The sequence below is a fragment of the Podarcis gaigeae genome (genome assembly GCF_964106915.1).
Source record: "Podarcis gaigeae genome assembly, chromosome: 12".
NCBI classification, from domain to species: domain Eukaryota; kingdom Metazoa; phylum Chordata; class Lepidosauria; order Squamata; family Lacertidae; genus Podarcis; species Podarcis gaigeae.
The window spans coordinates 41,219,712-41,243,733 of NC_139688.1; the positions used below are offsets into that span (position 1 = coordinate 41,219,712).

Here is a 24,022-nt window from a genome sequence, read left to right on the forward strand (position 1 = left end):
ATAAGATCAAATCATTAGTCACACTACTTTCTCAGACTGAGTGGTCACATTTAGATCTCTCAGCAAACAATGACAACATGCTTCCGGAAGCATTGGGCTTGTGCATTCCCCACTCCTCAGACTCACACACTTCTTCGTTTCTTCCTTTCCTTCATAGTTTGGAGCAGCTTTCTATTTCTATTTCAGATATTCAGTTTAAAAGCTAGAGTGTCAAATCATAGTTCAATCGTCTGCTTTCTTAACCAGCTATGGTTTTTGCAAAGCAGAGTTTCCCAAATTTGGACAAAATGGGAAACGGTGGTTTGTTCCAAACTACAAGGGAAGCTTTAAATTACCTCCTCATTGGTGAATGAGGAAGAGAGGGTGAGAACTTGAGCCCAGTGCTCATCCTCATAACCATAAACCATGTTCTGTCAGTACATCTGAATCAGGCCAGTGGTGAACACAGTTTGTCAAAGCTCAAACTTTTATAAATTTACATACACTCAAAAATGTTGCAAAAGACACCAGTTGACTTGGCAACTATATCAACTGAACATGCCCAGGCACCAGCACTTGACCTGAAGGAATTGGTGACAAAATTTGCAAAGGAAAATGCACAGAAAGTGTGGTTTTGTGTGCCTGAAATTGAATTTTTTAAGACTTCAGTTCACAAGATTATTCAAAATGATTTGTGTGCTAAAACATTTTCTTTTGTATTTGAGAAACATAATCAAAGACTGTTGTATTGCTAATTCTTCCAATGTAAAATAAATGTAGCAGTTTCAAGTTTTGTGCTTTTCAAAAAAAATTACAACCTGTTTTTAAAAACCATAGTTAGCATTTTTTAAAGGGGGCTGCAAGTAGCTAGCCTTGCCCAGGGAGCAAAATAGCTTGGCACAAGCACTGTGTGGAGGTAAGAGAAAAGCAAAGCCTGGTGGTGTCTCCAAAACACATATATACACAATTTAGAATATGAATTTGGTATTCATGTATGTATTCCAAAGCAGATGCTATTTGCCTGATAGTTATTCTCCAGTTTAGATAATAACCTGAGCCAGAGAAATATTGATTCCAGTCTCTCCTGCCACCATTTACCTGCTAACTGCAGCAGTGGCAAAAAGAAGACTGTATTTCTTATGCCCTTAGCTCCACATTCTTGGGCCTAGAAAGCTGCTACAGCGTTGATACAGCTACCAAAGACCCTGGGAAATTAAATTTCTCCAGATCACACAATGTGTATGGCTATATTTGATCAGAAAGATAAAGGACTGGAAGCAAGTTGGAGTGGATTATTATTATTATTATTATTATTATTATTATTATTATTATTAATCATCATCAATTATATTAATTTATATACTAATTAATTGCAAAATAGTTTTTAGGTGACTTGCAAAGCATGAAAACAATTACACAAACACTGAATTAAACATATTCATAATTAAAATATACAATAACATAATAGCATTAAAACAGCACAACAGTTGTCAGATTTTCTGCTTTGGGAGCTAAAGGAACTTTCCCTGAACATTCTCCAGTTTCATAATTGCTATGCAAATTCCCAACCAAATGAAGGGAGTTTGCCCATCACTGAAAAGGTCCAAGTGTAACGCAGTTTGACAGAACTAGAGGGGAGAAGGCAAAATGGATTTCCCTTGCTACTCTCAAAACCAGTAGAGGCTTAGGACTGTAGATGCTCATGGCCATGAGCAGCAAAAAGCATACTGAATTAAATATATACCTTCTTAAAAAATGAAACTGCCCGAAACCTCACAATTACAAAACCACCAAGCATCTTGTAAAGATTTAATTTGCACTGATGCCATGTTGTTATTACATCACAATAAATTTGATTTGTTCAAATGTTGTCCATTGTGGAAAACACGCACTCCATGTATATCTTCTAAAAGACCTGATACGACATACTGTGCAGCCTTATAAAGGTTTGACAGAGTCAGAGTCTACGTATTTCAAGCAGTTGCTTCCCACACCCATCTTCAATGAATAGTCACTTGTGACTGTCCAGGAACACAAGGAAGCAAACTCTGGTGTCTGCAAGAGTTGTTGCCAAGATCTTATTATTGGCTGAGATCACAGCTTCAAATGATAAAACAGAATCATTGTTATATCATAGAGGAGGCCTTGAGGGGATGGGTACTGTTGCCCTTCCTTTGATGTGTGGAAGGCTGGACAGCACTGATTTCTTTCCAGCATTCTCAAAAACCTAGCTTAGATGGCTTTAAAGGGAGAAAGACAGCCAAATGTTGGCTTCAGTGTGTCTGGGGACAAAAGCAGTTACATTGTCTGTACAGAACACTAGCATATGGCAAAGTATTTGTGCTTCATATATGCACTTTGGACCTTACAAGCTGTCCAAGAACTGATATTACGGTATTTATGAACCTAAGTAGATGTAGTCCAATCAATTTCTTAGATGGGGTACCACTGAAAGCCCCATGTAAGTATTTCTATATTATGTATTTAAAGGTTTATACTTTACATTTGCTATATTGGTGATTAGAGATAGCACTCCTCTAAATATCAAAATAATTGGGGGGGGGACCACTGGGAGAAGCTATTGCCCATGTTCTGCTTTTTGAGCTTTGAATAGGCATTAGTTAGCATATTACAAGAAGCCAGATTACAAAAGGCTAGACAGGCTTTGGTCTGATCTAGGTAGGCTCATCTTATGTTCTGAGTGGAATTTCCCCAAGTATTTGTACCACTGGGTTAAACAGAAAGCTCTGGGTAATCTGTTTAAACTGGTAATTTACATATTAAAATATCCTACCCTATTTATCCCCATCAATGTCCATAAATAAAAGGCTTAAAAACACACCCGCCGCATCATTTGTTGTCTGCCTTTGCTCACAAATGTCTCTTTCAATTATTTTACATGGAACTCCCTTTCTCAATTAGCTTTCACTTTCCTCTTTTCACATTCAATCTTTCAAGTAACCTCCCAAGCTCTGCGCGCAAGTCAAGTGGGAATGGCATAAATTGGAGTATCTAAATTTAGCTCCGTAACTAAGAGTTACTATAGCAGATGATTAAATTCTCTCTTTAAAAATTCTAGACTTATTGGCTTCCTTGGGAAAATATCTGTATAAGTAGGTTCATGGGGCATCAGTGGTGCTCATCACTCTGAATGCCATGTATGTTTTAGATAGTCGGCTGCACAGTAATGTTAAGCTGCTGTTTCCACCTAAAAAGAAGCTTCTTTCAAATGAGTTTTGTAGGTTATATAGTGGAAAACTTGGAAGGAGTTTCAATAGAGCTTTGGCAGGCCAGTAAGGACCAGTCCCATTCAACTCGCATCCCACAAACAAGACAATGTTTATTGGAAATGTTACCATATTGGTCCAGCTATAAGCCTTCCATAAAGCCTGTCTGTAGCCCTAACATGTAACAGGCACCTGTGCAGAAGGACACATGATGCTTTTCCTAAAACTTCCCAAAGTTCCATGCTCTTTCCAAGGTCTTGTCTTAAATTAAGGCTGCTCTACCTGTAAGAGAGCAATTATAGGCCACACTCTGGTTTGATACAGGCCAGCTTTATGGAGAAAGTGTGGCCTCAATATGGTACATTTTCCTGACAAGCATATTCTATCATGATAAGAAACATGTCATGAGAAATGTATGTATGCCTGTATACCTGAAGGAGCATCTCCACCCCAATTGTTCAGCCCAGACACTGAGATCTCAGCCTTCTGACAGTTCCCTCATTGAGAGAAGTGAGGTTACAGGTAACCAGGCAGAGGGCCTTCTTGGTAGTCGTGCCCACCTTATGGAACGCCTTCTCATCAGATGTCAAGGAAATAAACATCTGACTTTTAGAAGACATCTGAAGGCAGCCTTGTGCAGGGAGGTTTCTTGAGATTTTTTGTGTTTTAATAATTTGTTGAAAGCCGCCCACAGTGGCTGGGGCAACCCAGTCCGTAGGGCGGCATATAAATAATATAAGCATTATTATTGTTATGTTACATTCCCATTAAAACGTGCCCCAAAGGGCAAAAATGCGTGAAGAGGGAAACTTCCCTCTTGCCAAAAGACCCATAGGGAGGTTTTATTCTGAGTTCCTTATACTCAAGAAATAAAACATGCTAATAGAATTTTTCCAGCTGGCCTGCAATAGATATACTGGTGCTGGGTTATCATGCATTGGCCTGGAATGGATATGCTGGCTCAGTGCCTAATTAAAGAAAGGAAAATTTCCCTGGAAATGGAGTGAATTGTGACAGGGGAACTCTGATTTATATTTTATTCAGGCAGTGGCACAAAGGCACAAAACCAAAACAGTGCGTTCTTTGGCTCTCCCCCCCCCAAAAAAAAGTCAAAGAGAGATCTAAGCAGGGTTACTTAATTAAGCTGAAGGGTAGCCCAACGCCTCCCTTGATCTGCTGCCTCCTGTGAATGCAAGAAAATAATTGTGGCATTTCCTTTAGTGAGCTCCAGAGAAGGAAAGCAACTATTAACAGCCTTTCAAAGACGTTATTGTTTTAAGGGATTTTCTCTGGTGTTAAAACTAAACTTCAGGTCTACTGCCCAATTAATGAAATGTTATATCCAAGTCTGGTGCATGTTTACCCAGAAGTAAATTTGACCTTCTTCAATGGAGGCATACCCCAAATAAGTATGCCTAGGATCTGAGCATTCATTACGGTAGTTGTATTCATGTTAAGCTTGGTTGTTTTGAATAATGCTATAATTCTGAACAAAAGAAAGCATATCTCTTTTTAAAAAAGAAAAAAGGCTGTCCTTTTAGAGCTAGGACTCAGCTACATTAGTAAAGAAAATGTGCTTTATTTGAATTAGAACACTGTGACACCAGATGGCGCTGTGGAGTCCTGTCTTTCTCCAACGGGATTTCCCTTTTAACTGAATCGCTTTTTTGATATGTCTAGATCCAGGCCTAGTGGGGGGGGGGGGGACTGGTCCTCTAGACCACATAGAATCATAGAGTTGAAGGGATTACAAGGGTCATCTAGTCCAACTTCCAACAATGCAGGAATCCTTTGCCCAACATGGGGCTCAAACCCACAACCCTGAAATTACAAGTCTCATGCTCTACCAACTGAGCTATCAGGTCAAGATGTTGCTGAAGTACAACTCCCCAGCAAGCATAGTCAAAAGCCAGGGATGATGTAGTTCAGCAACATCTGGAGGGCCAATGTGAGCACATATTCCTCTACACACCTGCACATATGTGCAGAATCATGAAGAAACATGACACATTCAAAACAATAGCCAGAAGATACGTTTTTAATATGGGTGCAGCTTTGAAACCCTGTCCATATCTGTTACTAAAGAATCCTAAAGTAGTCATCTCAAGTTTGGGGGTTTGGAAACCGCCCTAAAGAAGGGAACCCAAGGAAGCATACCTGGGACTAAACCTCATTGAACTCAATGGAATTTAATCCAACGTAGAGCAGCAGTATTAAGGAGCCAGGTGTGAGCCAGGTCTCTAACTGCTACCTATTGTGAAATATTAAAAGATGATCTGTATTAACTGTGGCTGTTCAGCTGAGATGGACATATTCTGAAATGTTGGCGCTGTAAGCAGATATATATATATATATATATATATATATATATATATATATGCAGGTTTTGGTGTCCTCGGGTGTCTTCCCGTGTAAAAGTTGGGGTGTCTAGGCGACGTTTCGACGAGGTCTCACTCGTCATCTTCAGGCTGGTGCTTTCGGCTTCTTGTTACTGGAACAGAGCGGGATCTCAATGTTTGAGTTCCTATAAATACTGTAGAGGGGGTGTGGTGTCTAGCCTCCAATGTTCTGGGCAGAGAGGAAGTTCCCAGGCTAGTGTGCCTTTTCTTCTTTTGTTCCTTAATTACTTGAGAGATACCTTGAGTGATTTCTTGAGTGATATCCTGAGTACCACTTAGGTGGGTCATTAGGTGTGGATTAGTTGCTAAAGTCTTTGTGTCTTGACCTCTTGAACTTTGTGAAGAGTTTTCCTGAGAAGATGGCTGTATTGCACTTAGTTGTGCTTTGGCTTGGCTTCGTGTATAGGGGCGAGCTGTGGTTTTGTGGCTTGTGTCAGCCAGATCTGTGTAGGGATTGCAGGGGGGTGCAGCATCCGGAGGTGCCACCATGGATTGGCTACTGGATGGTGTCAGTAATTCATCTGTGGAGAGGGTCTGGGTTTGGGTCTGGTGTGGTTGATTGGTGTTGGCGTTCCGTGTGCCTCTGGATCTGGTGTCAGTTTTTGTGGGGAGGGCTAATTTCCAGATGTCTGGCAAGCGGGATGTGTCGTCACGCTTGTTCATGTTGTGAGGGTGTGTATATATATATATATACACACACACACACACACACACACACCTCAGAACAGAGCATGATATGGTTGAACAATAGTTCTGAGTGGCAACACCTTTGAGTAATTTGGCTGTGATTTAACATATATGCAAATTCCTCGAGTTTCTGACTGCATAATAGAGCAATCAGGAGAGAGAGAAACGGCAGAAGTGTTGCCCTCTTGCCGTCTGTCCATCTGTTACACTTGGCAAGAAAGTGGATGCTCACTTATGGTCTGTGTTAGGTCTGCTTCCTCCAACGTCAAAAGCAAATGCAGGAGAGACCAGAAACTTCTGTCCTCCTGAATTATTCCTCTTTCTTGAAGTTCTCACAGTAATACCAATAAGCACAAATCCATTGGAATCCAGAATCTGAAACTTACTGGTAAGCTGTAAACTAGAAAGACTTCTAGAAGATTCACTAGAAAATGGCACAGTCCTGGGATACTACTTCATTCTCAAGTAAAGCTATGAGGCCAGGTTATCTCCCTGAAATATGTATGTTGCCTGAATAGTCTAGCTCCTTGTCAGTTTGTAAGCATGATGTCAATATCAACAATTGTCCTATTGTGGCATTTGTTATTGATTGATTGATTGATTGATTACGGCCATTGGCCCATATCTAAAAACAATACATCAAAATTTATCCATAAACAATACAATTTAAACAGTTCCAAGTTAAAACACCCCTATAAAACCAATTTTACTTCAATTAAGTAAACTATACACAATAAGCTCCCTCTATGTCAACCGCAATTCAAATCCCTCAGATTTTGGGGGATATGCGTCTTAGTTCTGACACTTATTGATGGTTCTTAAGTTTGGCTAAGCTGTCAGAGTCATACAGTGATCCATTTCTCCTCTTATGAAATAAGACATTAATCAGGTATCTAGCGACTGCAAGGGATCTACTTGAGTCTTCATCGTTTAATAAGTATATTATTTGGGCTTCCTGAGGTCTGTCAGCAATTCTCGATAAATATGGGGCCAGAAACTTGGACCGTGAAGCCGAATGTAAAGGACAGCAGAAGATTATATGATATAACGATTCTATAGATCCACTTTTACAGTCACAGAGGAGTGAGATCTGTCCGTTGGAGAGTCTGTTACCCAACACATTTGATGGGAAAACATTGAATCTAGCCTTTATAAAGGCGTACCTGTGCATCACCACAGATAAGGTAGTTAAATAAGATGGAAGTTTCGTTGGTGGTGTTAAGCCAAGGTTTATCGGCGAACAGGTGCCACCACCTGTCGCAATATTAAATTGTAAATCCATCTCCTCTAATTTGTGAGTTATAATTCTCTTGGCAGAAATTAAATCCAATTTTAGTAGTTCAGATGGAGATAGTCCTAAGGACACAAGTTTCCCATGTATTATTTTTGCCCAAGGGCTAGGGGAGTCGTCTCTCCAGAGACACTGTATCAAGTGGAGATTTGGAAGTTTATGCCATAATGCCAACCAGTAACAGAGGATGCATTTCCATAATGTGGTTTCTAGAGATGTAACATTTAGTTCGAGTCGTATAGCAGTATTGCCTGCACACCTGGGTAATTTTAGCAACCTTCTTAGCAGCTGGTTTTGGATTACCTCCAATTGGGTTAGATTAACAAAGGACCCCCATATTGGGATTGCATATGCTATTGTTGCAATCACCTTTGCCCTGAAAACTTTTAACACTGATGGAATATGGAAAGCCCCATCTGAAAAGAAAAAACGCAGTAGCGCAAAGGAAAGGGCTTTAGCTCTATTTAATACATATGCCAGATGGACCTTCCAGCCCATGTTGTGTTGGAGAAGGACTCCCAAGTATTGAAATTTAAAGACTTGGTCAATGGCTTTTCCGTCTATTCTCCAATTATAGGTTTTTCGACTCTTGGTGAAAATTAGAACTTTGGACTTGGCATGATTAATTGTAAGAAAATTTGATTTGCAGTAAGCATCAAAAATTTTCAGTGCCCTCCTAAGGCCTACTCTTGAGAAAGATAGGATCACTGCGTCGTCTGCGTAGAGTAGAAGGGGGCAACGATATTGGGCAAGGCGGGGGGCATGGATCGTTTCTTGAGAATCTATCAGAGGCGGTGGCATTTGTTAGTTTTCGTTTTTACTCATTTAAAGTTAGTTTTCCTTTTTACTTATTTACTTCATACAAAACACCATACCCTCTAACATTTCTCTGGTGAAAATAGGGAAATGCATGTTATTTTGGATCACCCAGTTCTTGTCTAAGGAATGGGGCTTGTTAAGCCATTCCATGAACCAGTGCTTTTTTTTCTTTAAAAAAAAACATTTAGGGGTACTCTCATTTTCCTATTCATATTGAAATACTGCCCCTCAATGAGGCCAAACTTAGATTCACAAAATGTCATGGGGCATGTGTATACCTGTGTCCCCCCCAGAAAAAAGCACTCCTTTGAACCATTCTAGTATTGGTGGAAACCCATTTGAAACACAGTACAAACTTTCATCCTCTTGAAATTACCTCAGGGCGAAGCTTTGATTTCGTTCTGGGGGAGCAGGGCAAATATTAATTTACCAGCACCCTGCCAATTAGCATGAAGACCAACATGGCAGAACCTCCCCACAAAAGCTTAGCTGGTACAATCCACATGACTTTTGCTATTCCTCTGTTTTGGTTACTAGCTTCTTGATTTAGGATTGTATTCTTCAAGTTCTTTCCATAACAATTATGTGATTCCTCATTTACTACCTGCCATGTACCTGGGAATGCCAACACAGAATATAGTATATTCCTTACTATAAAAATTGTTTAATACTCCTGAGTTTACCGTAACAAAATTAAACTTTCTGTGTACACTAAGCATACTCAATTTTTAAAGAAAACATACACACACATTGGACTGAGATTAGTTCAAAGGACTCACATATTATGTAAACACATCTTCCCACTGGAAAAATGTATGTCCAGATTCATCTGTAAGAATAATTCAGTCTGATACTTTAGCTCCTCCTTGTGGCAAGCCCTTGGTTATTATAAAGTAAATATATCACATAAAATGTTTAGGAGTTGGCTAACTTCAGAGTTCTTATTAAAGAACAATTAAAATCAATGTTATAATACAGCAATGGTGGGTTTTTTTAATGGTATAACAAAGGGAGCCTTAATACAATGTGTACTGTTAACCACACAAAATAATATTTGAAGTGTGGTGGTGGAACTAATTCATATTTTTTAGTTAAAAACTTCTTTATAGGCAAACAGAATCAGCAGTCCCAAAACAGTAAACTGACCTGAGACATATTTGCATAAAAATGATCTCAACACAGACTCATTGTCTGATTTTAGAATAGCCAACTCTTGAAATAAAAAAAAATGAACTAGGGTGGGATACAGTTTTTTTTGTCAGGGGGAACAGGTCCTGGGGCTGAGTGAAGCACAAAATTTGTCCAGCCATCTAAAGTGCATAACTTTTTTAAGTGAGGGGAGACGCAGGCCAGGTTGAGTTTTTCCTCCCTAGTCAGTTAGCTCCCCATCCTTTTTAATTAAACACAATAAAACAAATTTCAATATTTATACTGATTCCCCATTGTCTCAAATAGGAACTCACCAACTGGTAGAAGGAAAATTTGTGCTATATGCATTTAATAGAATCCAGTCTGAATAGGGCCTTCAGCATGTTATTCTCCCCTTGAGCTTCAGAACTGCTGTTCAAAATATTAGACAGGCACTAGGCATAGATAAGAGACTTTCCAGAGATAAATTCAGAATGAAAACTCCCAGGCTGGCAGTGACAGCTGATTCAAATGTAGTTGAGAACCAATAAAGCAATAATGTATGACACAGAGACACATATGTCATAATAAACCTCAGATACATAGAATAAAAAGAATACGTTAAAAATGAGAGTTGTACAGATAGAAATAAAGATAATGTTCAGCTCAAGTTGAGAAGCAATTTCTTAGTATTCAGCTCAGCAGGTGGAGAGCAACAATTTTCAAACACGATGCAAAGTGACTTAGAAATATATTTCATTTCCAAAGCACCATAATCTGAATCAATGCTCTATAAAGAAAGAATAGTTAACTTCAATACTTTGTTACCAGTTATTCCAGCCAAAGCAAGCTGTATAGCAGGGGTCCTCAAACTACGGCCCACGGGCCAGATCCGGCCCACCCGCAAGGCTCAAGGCTCGGAAGCGGCTGGGCTGGAAGAGTCCTGAGGTAAAATCATGCACGTGTAACGAAGCCCTGGTAACGCTGTTGCTACTGCCGCTGCTGGCTGCTTGATATCGGCACGCTGCCACTTTAAGCTGCCGGAGGGCAGGACAGCAGCGAAGGAACCCCTTCATGCCAGCCCTTACCCTCCTCCCTTCCCCTCAGGCCAACTCCTTCCTCGCCGGAGCAGCGCCTCGCCGGCCGGTTGCCTCCTTAACGCGCATGCGGGTCCCATGTGGCAGCCTTGGCAACCTTAAAAATTAGGGAAGCACCAGAAACACAGGCAACATATGCAAATAGAATTAGCAAAAAGAGAAGTCTGAATCGCAACAGTTTATCATGCAAGGGAATCTCCATGTAAATACTGGTGGGTTAATCTTTGAAATAAAGCTCTCCACCCAGACTTCCCCAAGTTTGAAAATAAACTTCAATGCAGAGAAAGTCATATGCATGAGGAACGACAACATCACAAATAACTCAGTAGAAATGAAGTATAAAGGTGAGGTATAGGTAACTTATATTATTACTGATAATGTCTGTTGTGTGTCTGTTCAGGATATTATTTTGAAACAAGGTTTTTATAATAATAATTTAAAAAATACATGAAAAAGAGCATGTTTCTGGCACCTTTTTAGTCCAGCCCCCAACAGTGTCTGAGGGACAGTGAACTGGCCCCCTGTTTAAAAAGTTTGAGGACCCCTGCTGTATAGGGACCGATGGCTGACCATTTAATTCCCCACAAAGCCTCTGATGAAGCATCATTCCAGGGCACTGTGGGAAACCAAAATGCCCACTAGCTGTCACCTTCAGGTAAACTTTTAACTAAAATCCAAATCAAGGGCTAGCACTGGTGGGACCTAGCAGATACCTCAAGTTGCTGGATGCTGGTGCCAGACCTGACTCCAGTTGCTTTTAAATTATGCTTTTCTTCTCCTGAACATATTTATCATTTGTCACCCTTCCCCCATCCAAATGTGACCAGCAGCCAAAACGCAGCATTCCTTCCTTAACTGGCACTTTTTGCTTCCAATAGTTAGAAACTATGACAGCAGCAACCTTTCTTAATAAAAGTCATTCTTCTTTCTCTGCTTATAGCACCTTTCAAGTAAGTATGTTCTGGGGTCAAAAGGTAAATTAAATTTTAAGTATCACATTCACATGTATTCTTCTCTTTATCCATAATATCCTTTTGTTTTGTTTTTTTATAATATATTTATTAGCAATTTTTTAATTTAGTTACAATTCCAATAAACAATACCATATAACATATCTTTTAACATAATCTTCTTAACTTCTTTGGACTCCCTCACATTTCCCGCTCCTGCGTTCCTAACCAAGAAGGTTTTTCCAGCAAATTTATCCCCTTATTTCAATTCTTATTATCTAATTTTCCAATATTATATCTCTAATTTTTAATATCCTTTATTCAAATCTAAAAGAATTAAATATAACTTAAAAATTTTCCAAAAATTTGTCTTTTCTTAAATTTAACTTATCTTCATATATCACTTCCTCTATCTCAATGGTGCCCAATTGTTTACATTCTAGCATCCTCCTTAACATTCATATAATTTACAATATTTTTGTAGATAGATCTTGAATTTCTTCCAATCTTCTTCCACCGTCTCTTCTCCCAGGTCTCGGATTCTGCCCGTCATTTCAGCCAGTTCCATATAGTCTGTCAGTTGCATCTGCCATTCTTCCAGCGTGGGTAGATCTGGGGTTTTCCAATACTTAGTGATAAGTATCCTTGCTGCTGTTGTTGCGTACATAAAAAATGTTCGGTCCTTCTTTAACACCTTCTGGCCGACAATACCCAAAAGGAAGGCCTCCGGTTTCTTAGGGAAGGTATACTTAAATACCTTTTTCAGCTCATTATATATCATTTCCCAGAAAGCCTTCACTCTGGGGCAGGTCCACCAGAGGTGAAAGAATGTTCCTTCATTTTCCTTACACTCCAACATTTGTTATCAGACAAGTGGTATATTTTTGCAAGTTTGACTGGGGTCATATACCATCTGTATATCATTTTCATAACATTTTCTCTGAACGCATTACATGCAGTAAAATTCAGCCCAGTAGTCCACAACCTCTCCCAGTCCTCAAACATGATGTTATAACCAATGTCCTGTGCCCACTTTATCATAGCCGATTTGACCGTTTCATCTTGTGTATTCCATTTTAACAGCAAGTTATACATTCTAGAAAGTACCTTAGTCTTGGGCTCTAGAAGTTCAGTTTCTAACTTCGATTTTTCCACCTGGAATCCTAACTTTTTGTCAAGTTTAAAAACTTCTTTAATCTGAGTGTAATGCAACCAGTCTCGCACTTTATCTTTCATTTTCTCCTGACTCTGCAACTTCCAATTATCTCCATCTTTTTCTAAAATTTCCCAATACTTCGGTATCCATAATATCCTTTTGTTATCCAGAATATCATGGCTTTATTAGAATGTTTTGGCTTTCCTTCAGAAACCTTCAACACTTATTTTATAATTTATTAAAATAATTAAGGAAGGTGTTTTCAGAAAAAAATAACTAATGTCAAAGGAAAAGTGTCACACGTACCTCCACCTTCCACCAGGTCAAGTGAGCTGGGGAAAATGGCTCTTACCCCTTGTTTTCTCCCATATCCTCCCCTAGACATTGAAAAAATGTATGAAATGCATGGGTCCCCCCCCAAAAAAAATAATGCTTTGATAGAAATATAATTTCTTAATTAAAATGCAATAGTTAATGGATACCTCAGAAGTCAGACTGATAACACTTCCTCCACTCTTTCTGTATGAACATTAGAGGACACTTTATAGCCTTGGGGGTGAGGATAATCAACCCCACAATGTAGTAATATTTACGCTTCATTATTCTTCCTAAGAGATACTACTCTTAAGTTTCATTTTAAGTCAAATTTCAGTGAACATGGAACATGGAAGACTGTCAAGATTTAAGGGGGAAATTAATTTATATAAAGAGAAAGGGAGGTGAACGGCCTTCCATAATCTCCACTAATTGTATTTCCCAAAATTCAGATGCTAATGAGTTAGTGGATATCGAAAGAGAAATAACAGCTGCAGCTTATCCCGCTGTGTTCTTCAGTAATGACAATGTTATACCACATTAGCAATTGTGACATTAATAAAAAGAAGCCCATAGGATTAACAGGCGACAGCTGACTTTAGTCAAATGTAGGTCATGCTTTGTTTGCTCAGAGCTGGGTAATAAATTTCCAGGTAAGTGCTCTCATGTGTCACACATATACACCAGGAGCATAATTTCACCCACACTCACTGATCCACATTCTTGTATTTTTGTAAGCCGTTTTTGAATTACTGTTAAGCATTTAATTCCACCACAGCATCTCACAAGCTTTTAAAAAGGTATTAACTCACATGACACTGATGCATAGGTTTATTCTCTTTCTCCCACCCCAAATCACCACCAATACCAGTTAATAGCATCTAAATCTTGGCTTCCCTTTCACCCGAGGATAGCAGCAGCTCTGAAGTGTGAGCATTTAATAATAAGAGATTTTTAGCATGTCTCCAGACCCAGAACACTTTCCAGCTTTGGATAAAAAGAGGAAAACACTGGTTTGGACTGAAGCCAAGCAGCAGCAAGATCGCTTCTGCCACAAAAGGCAGGCTTTGTGTCAGGAGAAAATGTAAAAGGGAAAAAAGGCGTAGCCTTCAACTATTCTTCAAAACATCAAGCTCGCTTAGCATGGAAAGTCTTCAATGTTAGGATTCAAGCGTATCACCTAACATGAAATACGTTCATTGCAATTTCAATTCTTAAAACGTGTTGGCACACATATAGAATTCTTCTAGTGTTACAGAAAGCAGAGCCTGGTGTGTGTGGACACACAGAAGCACAAGTCAAAGCTTGGAGAACTGAAGATGATCCTTAAAGTATAGGACATAAAGTATGCCGTGAGGAGGTGAAAATACGTAGCAAAGTTGTGAGAAAGGAGGGATTTGCTTTTTGTTACTAATTCTCAAAGTGTTCTCAAGAAGGCATAATTTATTCACAGATCCTGCCCTCCACACAGAGCTAGGAGAGCATTAAGAACGGATTGGTATGCACAACTTGGTTTAGCTTAAAAATTAAAAAGCTGGTGTCAACGCCCTGATTTCTGATGCGGTCAAGACATGACTAGTAGTACCAAGGAAGTGAAGAACTTGGGCACATTAAAGGCTTTCTGTGAAATTTGACTCTTTTCCAGGGCCTCTTTTTATTGCTGGATTCAGTTGTGAGAAGTAATATTTAAAAAGATGGCCTTTAAGAATGTGCAGGTGGTTTTCTGCCAGTTAAGTACAACTAGTTAATTATCAGGAACTGCTTGTACCTGTACCAGAAGTTGCATCAGCATTGATGCTCACCAGGAGAGAAATAATCTAATGGTAGAACAATGTGTTGCAAGGAAACCCAGGTGCCAACTTTGGTCCGGATATTTATTGAATTGTATAAAGATGTATAGGGACACGGGTGGTGCTGTGGGTTAAATCACAGAGCCTAGGACTTGCCAATCAGAAGGTCGGCGGTTCAAATCCCCATGATGGGGTGAGCTCCCGTTGCTCGGTCCCTGCTCCTGCTAACCTAGCAGTTCGAAAGCACGTCAAAGTGCAAGTAGATAAATAGGTACCACTCCAGCAGGAAGGTAAATGGTGTTTCTGTGCGCTGCTCTGGTTTGCCAGAAGCGGCTTAGTCATGGTGGACATGACCTGGAAGCTGTATGCCGGCTTCCTCGGCCAATAAAACGAGATGAGCGCTGCAACCCCAGAGTCGGCCATGACTGGACCTAATGGTCAGGGGTCCCTTTACCTTTTACCTTTATAAAAATGTATACCTCACATTTCCAATACAAATGTATTATATATTATATTATATTTCAGCAGTTAAACCCCTGGTCTAAAAATATAGCAGCTATCAGCAAAATAAAAACCACAGGTTCATTAGTTGAGAACCACGCATTGCAGCACAATTTGACCTGATGTCTCTCGGGGTCCTTTCCAACTCTACAGTTCTATGATTCTATTACAGTATTCTATGATCACCATCACAAGCATGGGTGTTGGGGGAGGGGGCCTTGCCCTTCCCCCAGAATGCTAAACGTATTTATTTATTTTAGTGTACACAGACACCCACACATCCAGCTAGTCAACAAGAGGCTTAGAGTGAACTCAGAGAGATTTAAAGGGATCCTATTGAGAGTGGATGCCAGACTTCTGAATCTGTATTTTCCTGGGCCAGCAAGCAGTTTAGAGTAATGCTACTTGCTTCGATCAATGATGCTGCTTTGCCAAATATTACAAGATTCAGAAACCCTAGAAATAGGATGGTGTTATAAATAAAGGAGTTCTGATGTTTTTCTGTGAGGGGCTAAAAGAAGTTGTGGATCATTTTGACCAACACTCTTGAAGACTCCCATTCTTGTTAAAAGAATGATCCATGGAGTGTTGCCATGGTGTCAAGGTTACTGCGGGTGTGCGGGGCCCTGCGAGGCCTAAGCGCGGGCTGGAGTTCCCTGGGCTGGGGCTGCTGCAGCTGACGGGGGCCGCCCACTCCATGGGGGCCGGAAGTATCCCCAGTGATGAAGAACAGGCTATAGGAATGGAGAGGAAAACCATGAAAGCTTTAGAGAAGGGGCTGGATCCTTACAACATGCTACCACCCAAACAATATGCTGGTACAAAGGAAGACCCTAACATAGTCCCTTCAATTACAGAAAAGAGGCTTGTGGGCTGCATATGTGAAGAGGACAACAGCACTGTGATCTGGTTCTGGATGCACAAGGGAAATCCCCAGTGCTGCCCCTCCTGTGGAGCCCATTACAAGTTGGTTGGCTACCAGTTGCTCTGATTTGGCTTCAAAGCTTTGCTGAGCTCTCCATTTATGATTTTTGGATACAGGGCTGATCTACGTAGCTGTTTATGTCATGATGTATCACATTCCTTGAAACCTAATAAAGTCTTTGACTCATAAAAAAAAGAATGATCCACTTTGTATTATGTTTTTCTTTATGTTATGAATCCACAAACCACTGCCCCCCTCTCCCCAGCAAAATCCATCCCCCTTCCCCTGGTGAACACTCACCAATGTCCTGCCAGTCCCTGAAACAAGGTGACGAAACCTTGGAGCCATCTGAGAAGATACCATCTTCACAATACCATTGATGGTTCCAGTCAAAGAGTAGAGTCCATAGGTCAACTGTACACCTGATAAGCAACTAATGCACTGCAGTTTATCCCAGTCGGCTGATTCACAGATTTACATTTTAAAACAGAGAAGTCCATCAATAAAAGTTTTTCTTGACCTTCAATGATGATCCTGCTACTTTACTGTAGTGATGTTGACTGGCTTAAACAAAAGCAGCACATCCTTAACTAAAATAAACAGCAAATTGTGGATGAAGTCTTACTTAAGGAGAAGGTACTGTATATACATAATTTCTTCTTTCAACAAGAAAACTAATTACTCCTATGCTAATGGAAGAGCTATTGATCTGGATTGTAGAAGTTGGTATAATATAGTAAAGAAAAGACCCTTTGTAGCATCTGACTAAGAAAACTACACAAATTAATGTTGTATTCCCCCTAAAACAAACAATTATCCAGTGGGATATGACATCAGCTGGCTGTAAACACTTCAACAGCATTTTGAAAATATGCTAATAATTTATCATAACATGATACAGTGATGATTACAGTAAGCGACCTGAAACAGCTATCATAGTGTGTGTCATTACAGATGCTACTGTCTATTTTTAGTTCAAGTGTCCAACCTTGAGAAAATCCATCCAAACAGTGTACTATACCAAGGCACAATTCCTGCCTAATGACTTTGCATCTTTGTTAAGAGGAAAAGAGTAGCAATAGTGTTATCTGAACAATCCAGAGAGGAAGTGCAAACAACTTCAACATTACTTCAAGCATCAGAAGTGCTTTTGACAAACAAGTGTCAACAGGTTTTACCAACAATAATATTCATAACATACACACTACATTTTTACAGTTAAAATGAAAAAAATATATAAAGCACAGGTCCTGACAACAAAGCGCACTGCTAACTCAAATAAATTAGTACATGATGCAGCAGAAACAGTGGTATTTCATGGGTTAGAAATTGTACCTGCAGATCTCCCTATTTTAGATCTACACCAGAGATGGGAATCCCTTGCAGATGACTACAGTGCCTGGAGATAGAAAGTCATCTATAGCAGTGACCAGAGGAGGAATGACCGCTGGGAGGAGCACTGAGAGAAAAAATGCCATGGTGCATCTACAGCAGCACAGTTGGCTGCCTTTGTTGGCTTCAGCTGCCACAAAACATGTCTCTCCCCTATTGGTCTCTATAGCCACAGCCGATGCTGCAACCTTCCAACAGTTTGACTCCATCCCCAAAGGGATCCTCCTTTGTTTCCCGAGACAGATGGATGCCAACTCAGGAGTGGGAAACCTATGGCCCTCCAGATCTGCTGGACCACATCTCCCATCATTCCTGACCATTGGCCCCAGTGGCGTAGCGTGGGGGGTGCGGGGGGGCCGGCAGCACCGGGCGCAACATCTGGGGGTTAGGGTTAGGGGGCGCAAATCCACGGGTTAGGGGGGGCAAATTACTTGCCTTGCCCCGGGTGCTGACAACCCACGCTACGCCACTGATTGGCCCTGATGAGACTTGGAGGTCTGCAAGATATGGAGGGTTGCAGCTTCCCAACCAGTGATCTCTACAGTATTGTTGAAAGGGAAAACTCTGAAAGGGAAAAGGAGGACATTGTTGATTTAGGAAACCACAGGTTGCCTCATTACATTATGGGGAATTATGGGCTAATTCAGTATGAACTAATGGTATCTGCTATCTCAATCAATTTCAGCAATACCCCTTCTTTAGGGTTCTCGTCAAAGGAGCAAATGGGAGCTTCCCCTCCCTCCCACCATGCTAATACCAGCTGCAGGGCCCTCAATCAAGAATGGGATCACAGCAGGGGTCAAAGATGTGGACTCTCCCACCCTCCAGGACATGGTCACGATCCAACGTAGTACCTCCTTCACACCCTCATCATTTGTGAATGAAAATCTTCCACTCAAGGGTAAACAGACGAAGAATGGAATGTGCAGTTTGACCCTGAATGTAACAGAACTGCAATAGGAAATCTCATTCTTTAATGGGTGACATTCATATAAAATATGCCTTTCCCATGTCATTTCTGAACACAACATTGTTTCCTCTTGTCCCATGGTGTGAACCTAATGAGGAGATTGAACATTTTATTAGCTGGAAGTGGCTCATCACCTAGATAACAGCCATTAGTGAGAAACGAAGGGAGAGGGATTTTGAATTCTTCTGTCCAACAGGCAAAATTCCTGATTGCATATAATATTTACAGCTGAACAATGATCCAATTCCCTTAAGTTGCTAGACAGCAGTTATTGGCATAAGGAATTAAAAAGCTGTCAAGCAGACAATAATTCATTGCCTAAAGATGAGTATGAAGCCTTTAGATTATGCCGTCTTGACAACTGTCATGAGATGCTAGCAAGAGGGCATCAAACTGTACTTCTTTAATTAACCCAAGTGGCAATAAACTGCTGCTCATCATTCAGGCACTGAAATAATATACTGCACAGGAATTGTGCTGTAGCAAAACAAAATGTTCCAAGGTTGCCAATGTTTGGATCCTTGAAAAGCAGTAAGCCTGCGTTAAAAATTAAGTTCTGTGCTTCAAACAAAAGCAGGGCTGGAAAGAAACTGCAGTAGTATTCGTAATGTATTACATTTTAGAAATGCAACACACAGGAAAGAAGTGTGTAACTTGCCACTTTATTTTGTTATGTTTACTTGTTTAAGAGTTTTGTATACAGCCCTTGACATCAATATATCCTAGGATGGTTCACAATAAGAAGTAACAATAAGAACAATTACGTTGTGAAAATGCTATCTAAAAACACAGCCAAAATGCAGCATTCTGTACTAGCTGCAAAGTCCGAACCAACATCAAGTACATTACACGAGTCCAGTCAAGAGGTTACCAAGGCATGAAACACTATGACTATGCTATTGCTTTTATGGGAGTTGGTTTTGTGTGTATATATTAATGACTGATAGGGATTTTGTATGTTTTTAAATGGTATAATGTTATGTTTTTAAATGTGTCTAGAACCTTTATGATGCAACAGTAAATCATATTCTAGTGACTTGAGCCCATACTTTAGATTTTGCTGGTGACACGTTTTTTACGGACACTTACATTTTCAACATAGTCTAGATATTATTGGAGTGCCACTTTCCAGATTTCATATTGATGTTAAATCAAATGCTGATAATGTGCCCTGCAGATGACATTTTGAGTCAACATTAACTTAAAACATTGAAAGTCAAAATACCATATGTTTTCAACACTTCCTTTCAGGGGAAATGTCATAGGTAATCAGCTTTTCATTCATTATAGCATTAAGACCAGGCCAAGAAGTCATGTTGCAGATTTCCAGGTGCAGTGATTAATTAAATCAGTCCTGACCTCTCCGTGTTGCTGTACAAACTTGTCAAGTGGCTTACAACCAACAAGAATCTAGACTGCCACATGTTATAACTGTTCCCCACCCAACACACTTGTGTTCTTTCCACATACAGCCTTAATTTAGAATCTTCCACGTACAACATGGTTCTCCGCACCCAGGAATGGCTCTTCACTATAGAACAAAGTCTATGCATCCAGCTGTGACACTCTACCAGCTTAGCTTATTGCATTTACTGAAGAAAGAGAGAGAGAATAAACACATGCATGAATGAGTCACCAGTCTTAGGCCTGCAATTTGGAATTCAGAGTTGGGTTTCAAAGGTGGTATTCTATTCTTTTGGACAGTTTTCAGAGACATCATGTGTGACGTGCAAAAACATTGATGGGATTTACTAGGAAGACAAGGATGTTACATAAATACCCTAAAGTTCACATTAGTTAGTAGCATTTCATCAGTAATATCAGGTTTAAGTCCATATGATGAACTCCAATATTTCTACACAGCTCAACAGCACAACTAGAGTGTCTGATATTTTATTCCTTACATATAACCTTGAATAGACAGTTATCCACTGTATTGTTTTGGAATATGCATCTTCAAGTTAAACCTTTCTTTACAATGGCTTGGTTGGTCTAACACGGCCAGGCAAGGAAAGTTCAGAGTCAGAAGTAAAGTCTACAATGGTGATCTGGTTGATCAAAGTGACATCATCTTCCCCTTTATGGTTTTTGCATTTCCTTGGACTAACAAAACAGACTACTGAGATGGGACTTATTTTGTCATTGGGACAAACAAGGCGGTCAGCTATCACTGTTCTCAGACTCCCATCAGTAAGTAAGGTGTCAAGTCTTTATTTCCCTGCATTCATCTGATCTCTCTTAAAGTATCTCTTCTGCAAGGAGCTTTGCATATGCTGAAGCATATGTATGTATGTTACATACGCATGCTATATATTATGTAACTAGCCAGTCTGACTCCATTGTTTTTATTTGTAAGCTTGTGTGCATATACATATGCTTGTGTGTTGAGAGAGTTGCCTTCCTATTTCCACCTAATAATTTTTTAATATATCTTGACATTTGGCTTCAGTGGTTTTAAAAGGCAATTATCTGGAATCCCACACTAAAACCTACCCTTGTGTGCAAAGACAGCACAGCTAAGCTACTTTTTAAAATTCTAATCATAGCTCACAAGGTTCTGTGAGGATTGGGGCTTGGAAAACATAAATCCAAAGCTTCCCTCTTTCTAAGTCTGGGCTGGTGGAAAAGGCCTAGGAGAGTAAGGTTCATAAACTCACTCACCCAGCTAAGCAGACCAGGGAACAGCAAGATGACCATCCCACCTAGTAACAATTGCAATGTGGGGGGGGGGGGGGGGAGAGAAAGACTCTTATACAAAAATGGAGTTGACCAGTAAGTGAAAGCCCTCCTCCACAGATCAGTCCATGTAGGAAAAGAAGTCTCCCATCACACATTTGTTCTTGTAAAGACAGCCAGCTCACTTTCTTTCTAGCCCAGATATGCAAGCAAGCAGCAGCAATAAGAGAACATATCCAATGTAAGTGTTATGTGCCACCCCAGTGGCCCCAAATGCACTGCAATCTATTTTGATAAGGCCTGTTTTTGTTATAGTAGAATGCAACCTGACAAGTATTGCAGTATTTGATTATTATTTTTAAGAAAACCTTGTTTATCATCCCACTCTTATCACTGATGGCACCATTTTTCACATGATGTTGCACCCAAAGGAATGGCATTGTCATATGCAAACTGCTGGCAGGCAGAACAGATCATTACATAGCAATAGGTCTAGTGCTTAGAAGTCAACAGGATGACATAATTTAATGTTGGAACACTGGGAAGTAATGGAACAGGATGCAAAATATCTGATATATTTTGAGCATTGAGCACCAGATAGTTACAGTGACAAATTGCAAAGGGGAGCAAAGTACAGTGGTACCTCGGTTTTCGAACATCTCCGTTGATGAACATTTCAGTTTTCGAATGCCATAAACCCAGAAATAAATGCTTCGGTTTTCAAACACGCCTAGGAAGTCACACATGCCATGCACCTTCTGCTGAGTGCAAGATCCTGAGGCGTAGCTGGCGCCTATTGAGTTTTCGGTTTTGAAACGTTTCAGAACTCAAATGGTTTTCTGGAACAGATTACATTCAAAAACCAAGGTACCAGTGTATTTGATGAACTTCCACAAATTGTCCCTGATGTTTAAGGCACTGCACGTATGTGTATTTAGGTTCAAGGATGGCATTATGATGTATTCTGAAGTCAAGTAAAAGTTGCTAGTTAGAACCATAAAACATGACCCCCTGCTGGTGATGGCTTTGTGGACCTCTCTCAGTCCTGCTTGAATCTTAATCAAACATTTCAGAAGTTGCTCGTGGCCTCCTGCCAACACAGTGAGGAACTGAGGATGGGAAAAGTTCCAAATGTCTGGAGATTCACTTCAGCAAGGCAGGCAGAAATGAAACTTTCCCAGACCCTTGCACAGACACCACTCTGGCTGAAGCTTACTAAACCAATGAAATATGTTTGAAGCAGTACAAGTAAACCTAAGAATTTCACTGCTGTGGTACTTTAGGGTTTATAAAGCTCCTGTCAATTTTCTAGTCTTGGTACAAGAACTATGAAATGCAGGCCCTGTCTGCCAGATTATAAACAAATAGACACAATGACCCAGTCTAAGGGAAGTGATGGCTAAGTATAATCTTGGCGGCTTCACTCTTAAGGTCCTGCTGCAACTCTGCTATACAGAGCTAAACCATGGTCTGTCTTAGTGTTACGTCCAAACCTGAGCTCTTTGTCTGGGGGAAACAAACCACCCAATAATAAATATTGGCTACAGCTCGTGGTTTGTCAGGAGTGAGACAAACTATGAGTCCAGATTTGGATATGAGGCTAAGCTGAATCGTGGCTTGGCTTTGGGTAGCATCATAGCAGCAGAAAGACAAAAGGAGTAACACAGTCATGACTTTTACATGCAAACTAGGTAAAGGTAAAGGGACCCCTGACCATTAGGTCCAGTCGTGACCGACTCTGGGGTTGCAGCACTCATCTCGCTTTATTGGCCAAGGGAGCCGGCGTTTGTCCACAGCTTCCGGGTCATGTGGCCAGCATGACTAAGCCACTTCTGGTGAATCAGAGCAGCACACGGAAACGCCGTTTACCTTCCCACCGGAGTGGTACCTATTTATCTACTTGCACTTTGATGTGCTTTCGAACTGCTAGGTTGGCAGGAGCAGGGACCGAGCAACGGGAGCTCACCCCATGGCGAGGATTCGAACTGCCAACCTTCTGATTGGCAAGTCCTAGGCTCTGTGGTTTAACCCACAGCGCCACCCACGTCCCCTTCATGCAAACTAGAGGAGTATAAAAATAATGGTGTAGCAGTAAATAAACCAACTACACTTGCAGGTCAGTCCTCTGCATATCTAACCAGAAATAATTTCTCTTGAATTCCCAGTGAAGTATGCATAGGATTTCAGTCCCAAATACCAATTTTAAAATAAAGTTTACATAACGACTATGATTACTATTCAACTCTCAAATCAGAGGTTTTGTGTATAGCAGACTTTACAGTCAAATTGTTCTGCCTTTATTAGTCAGTTCCTTATATTCAGTAAATCCTTCCCAAAAAATTGAGAGGTTTTAATTAATTCAACATACTCCTTCTCTTTTTCTGGATTTATCAGTTATTTTACAGGGTTGTGGTGGATGTAGATAGGTATAGATATAGAGTAAACCATATTACTATATGAGAACTGAATGAAACTGTGATTCTAAAGCACAAAGGATAGGAAAACAAGTAATCTAAAGGTGTTTGCATTAAATCTTCTTATTGCTTTAATCATGTATTTTATGAAAGGAATAAATACTCACTAAGAACTTTTTACAAGCCAGAACTGAGAGTCTGGAGAATTAAAACATCAGAGATAGAATTAGATTGCAGTAAAATTGCAACATAAAAACAGGAAGCACAGATAAAATCAAGCAAGCTATTACTTTACCCTAGAATTGC

General features: G+C 40.2%; 1 protein-coding gene and 1 pseudogene across 3 annotated transcripts in view; one reads left to right on the top strand and one right to left on the bottom strand.

Moving 5' to 3' along the window:
• Window positions 1–24,022, bottom strand: part of ZNF385D (zinc finger protein 385D) — a 571,924-nt gene that overhangs the window by 538,603 nt on the left and 9,299 nt on the right. The window lies entirely within an intron of this gene.
• LOC310828602 (cytochrome c oxidase subunit 5B, mitochondrial pseudogene) lies at window positions 15,920–16,330 on the top strand (annotated as a pseudogene). Its single transcript has one exon. The product of its transcript is annotated as a cytochrome c oxidase subunit 5B, mitochondrial pseudogene (transcript).